Source organism: Balaenoptera acutorostrata, chromosome 8 (genome assembly GCF_949987535.1).
Source record: "Balaenoptera acutorostrata chromosome 8, mBalAcu1.1, whole genome shotgun sequence".
Taxonomy (NCBI): domain Eukaryota; kingdom Metazoa; phylum Chordata; class Mammalia; order Artiodactyla; family Balaenopteridae; genus Balaenoptera; species Balaenoptera acutorostrata.
Window position 1 is genome coordinate 49248319 of NC_080071.1, and position 4742 is coordinate 49253060.

Below are 4742 nucleotides of genomic sequence, written 5' to 3' on the forward strand. Positions count from 1 at the left end.
CACAATTACTGAGCCTGCGCGTCTGGAGCCTGTGCTCCGCAACAAGAGAGGCCGCGATAGTGAGAGGCCCGCGCACCGCGATGAAGAGTGGCCCCCACTCGCCACAACTGGAGAAAGCCCTCGCACAGAAACGAAGATCCAACACAGCCATAAATAAATAAATAAATAAATAAATGAATGAATGAATAAATAAATAAATAAAGCCGATTTACCTGTGCCCTATAAAAAAAAAAAGAATAATTCATGTAACAATAAATTATGTCAAAACAGAGAATATCCTTAATTATTCCTCATATGAATCTAAGAAACACTTTGTTTGGGGCTATATATTAGGTACTGGGCTAAGAGTGCTAATCCCCTGTAAGATAGGTATTAATATTCCCATTATGCAAATGAAGAACAGAAGTTCAGGGAAGTTTAAAAACTTGCCCAGAGCACAGAATTTAGTAATTAGCAAGGCGAAAATTTGAACTCAGGTCTCACTGCAATTCCCACCCCTTTCCCTGTTTCACCTCATATAGGTATTAGGAAAGCCCCAAAGTATTGTAAGCGCTGCCAAAGGACCAACCAAGACATTTAAAACAGGTGTGGCAGCTGTGAATATTGGAAAAACTTTAGCTGTCTGTAAACACAATCAGAAATTTTCATGTTCAGTGAGTCAGTTAACAGTTATACCCACTTCACTATGTAAGTTAAAATCTGTTTGCCATAAACAAATAGACCCCCTTAAGGATATTAAGGATTTTCTGACCTTTTCCATTAGGAAAAAAAAAAAAAAAGCTTGTGCTAGGGTTGTGTGGTACGGAGGAAAGAAGACAGCCTTTGGAGACAGACAGAAATGGTTCTAGATTCTATTCTGACACTTACTAGCTATGTAGGTGCATGACACATCCTAAGACTCAGTTTCCTCATCTATAAAACCGATAATAATATCTTCTTCACTGAGTTATGGTGAGGATTAAATGAATAAAATGCTGACAAATAACAGATGTTTAAATATTATTTCTTTTCACCATAGTGTCTTTTACTTAAATACCTTAGAATTAATAAATAAGAAGATATGTATATATTTGGTCAATACATAGTACTAAATAAAAAGTAAATCTATCATAGGACAACCCTTCTTTCTAGAATATATATGTACATTAAGCTCAAATATTCCTTTATGTATGATTTACTATGTGACTATGTCCTGTTTATTAGGGATCATTTATCATAAGGTCTATAGTTCTTCAAAACATATATTTCTCCTGAAGTGTTTTAGTCACTATGAAACATATTTATCCTCTTGCATCTTCGATTTGTTTAATTAGATTACTTTTGTATTATCATCACTACAACTGCATACATAAGTTAAGGACAACCACTCTCTAAGACAATTTTGAAAATAACTACTTCAGGAACTTTGCAGTGCACTTTTATCCCAGTAAAATGCAATAAGGAAAATGTTCAAATAGGAGAATATGTAATAACTTACATAGAGCTCAGGGTGAAGAACCTGGAAAAAAGTACTTGAACTTTGATCTCTCATTTGCCCATTCTTTAGATAAAATACTTGCTCCCTATTGGACTTGGAAAATGTAAACAAATATCCATATAAGGGTTAAAAGTCGTTTAACTTTCAAAGTGTGCCTAAATGCAGCCAGTTCAGACTTGTTTGTGATAAAAGTATATGTGTTGTCACAAGGTTCTTCTAACGTTTCAACTCTATTCTTGAATTGCTATCTTGTAAAACAAAAATGTTCTGGTAGCAAAGATTACTCTGAATGGTGGATCAAGAGAAGAAAAAGGAGACATTATAAAAGGAGAAGCAATGTTTAAATGAACTAATAAAGAGTTTCAAGTAAGTGTCATTTGGGGAGAAAAAGGTAAAATTCAGTGGGCTTTTGTCTTGGCTGAAAGAAATATCAGATAAATTTACTTCTCAATCACAATAAAATTAGACTCTGTAATTTGTATACCTATGTCACTCTTTTTAAAGTTTTTAATTACTATGTCAACATCCTTAATGCAAACATGACTTTAATATAACCCTCTGAACTTGGGGGGAAAATATACATTGATTGATCAATCAACAGATATAGACAGATAATGATATAATCTTGGTGAACAAACCAAATGATGATATAAGAAGTTATTTTTGAAAATTTCATTAAAGAATTATCCGGAAGTATACACTAAACTGTTCACAGTGGGCACTGAGGATTTGGGGAGTGGGGTAGGAAGAGGGGACTTGAACAATTTAAAATTCTGTGTTTTTTCTTTTTTAAAATAGGAGCACATTATGTTTATACCTCAGACAAACTTTAAGAGTGGTTTTTAATTAAATTGTCATTATCCTTTAACCCAACTGTATAAACAACACATGGAATAAGGAACTATGGGGCAGAATTCTCACTGACGTCAATATGGCAGGTAATAAATGCATAGGTTATTTGATCTTATATGATCTCCAATAAAAGATGCCTAATCGCCTAATGTTTTTCACCATAAATGTTTGCTGAGTTCTTTCTTGTTCTCTGTACTCCATCACTTTTGTATATATACCTCCTTTTATCTACACTTTCTCAAATACCATTTTCTTGCTCACAAACTATCCTCTTACAGAAAAACTTTAAAAAATGGCAGCCCATGGGTGGCTTATAGGTAGACCACAGATATATTTGGTTTGACTAGAAAAATGTTTTCAGCATTTTCAAACTAGTTGCCAGTTTTGTGTGACGCCAATTTTGTCACACAAAATTCCAGATTCCCAGCTTCTCTTGAAAGATAAAAGATATGACAAGAGAGACCCACATTCCGAGTTGCTTAGCTGTTCCTTTGGCCTGGGTGTGTGCTCTCCAGATCGCATACCCTGTGACCTCCCCAACAGCACGTCCAGGGATTTGGCTCACCTCTTGCATTGTTTTTTTGTCTTATGGTGAACAGGAAAATTATTTCTTACTTATACCCTTCTTTTTCTTTTATTTTTTTAAGTTGGGGGGTGGGCAATGAAAGAAATATCAGGGAAGCCAGAATATCAAGGAAGCCAGAGGAAAAAAAAAATGGGAGAAGGCATATTTCTTTATGGAAATGAAGACAGCTTTAGGGCTTCCCTGGTGGCACAGTGGTTAAGAATCCGCCTGCCAATGCAGGGCACACGGGTTCGAGCCCTGGTCCGGGAAGATCCCACATGCCGCGGAGCAACTAAGCCCGTGTGCCACAACCACTGAGCCTGCACTCTAGAGCCCGCGAGCCACAACTGCTGAGCCTGTGTGCCACAATTACTGAAGCCCACGTGGCTAGAGCCCATGCTCCGCAACAAGAGAAGCCACCTTAATGAGAGGCCTGCGCACCGCAATGAAGAGTAGCCCCCGCTCGCTGCAACTAAAAAGAAAGCTCGCGTGCAGCAATGAAGACCCAACGCAGCCAAAATTAATTAATTAATTAATTAATTATTTTAAAAAAATGAATACAGCTTTTCCTGTGCAGACAAAGGATGTCTATGTGGAAAGAATCAACTTTAATAACCACAAGAAACCTGCACAGGAATAGAGAACATGAAAAATGTAATAATTTGTTTTTAAGTGGGAACAAATAAGTGATACTTTTGTGAAATGCAATTACATGTTAAATGAAAGACTGTTTTCCTACATCTATTCACTTCACTCATTTGTTTTACCTATTGACCCTGTAGGTATTTGAGTTTGTTTCCCCATTTAGAAACACACCCAGACAGACACACATCATCTACCCAGCCCTACTATGCCCTGGGGCAGTACACAACAAAGGCTGTCCAGTCCAGCAGTGATTTTCCCCCATCTCCCTCCTCTTCCTGCTCTGAACTGCACTTTGCAAAGATAAGGGGAGCACCTGTAAAAATTTCTGTTAACTAACTCCATTTTCCTTCCTTCCACACAGGGCCTCTCTCAGTAGCCCCCCAGTTTGGCAAAACATCCACATTAAGAGCTGAGACCTTCCTTTGTTAAGATGGTTCTACTCATTTTACAAGGTCACAGGCCTTCAATTATAGCTGCAAACACTCAGGGCAGATCTCCAACCCTAGCTCGACCCCTGCGGGAGGAAGCAGATGACCTGTTCAAGACAGCAGCCAGACCTAACAGAGGCATCTACTGTCTGCTCAAAAGTCAGCAGCAGATGAGTAGCTACAGGGTGATGCCAAAAGTTCTCAGGCTCCCAATTTGGGGGGAAAGAAAAGGAGCCTCTGATGAACCATGTTTGAGTCAAATCTGCATCCCCAAGACCAATCAGTTTGGGACACAGATCAAGTGTTCAGAAAACATTTGCTGAACACAGAATGTGGCTCTACTCTCTCTGGCCGATCATGAGGAACCTATCTTTAACTCTCTGTCATTAGTTAGATCCAACTTCTAGTAATACTACAACCTTGTCTTAGAGTCCACAAAGTGCTTCTACAAGAATTATCTCACTTGACTCAATCAGGGTAGTTGGGAGGTAGGTAGGGTTGGTTTTATAATATCATCTCCAATTTACAGAAGAGAAAACAGAACTCGAGAGAGCTTAAAGTGACTTCTTCAAAGTCAAAGAATGAGCCCTGGGCCTCGTGTTTACTATACTTTTATCCAAGCCACCATAAACTAGACATATAAGCAGGGAGATAAATCTAAAATTGTGAATTATTATGAAACTGTAGGCCTTTAGAGAGAAGCAGATGTTACCCAAAACAGATGTTGTGTAACAAAAGATTAAACAACTGGGGAATGCAATTAAGGAAAAAGAAA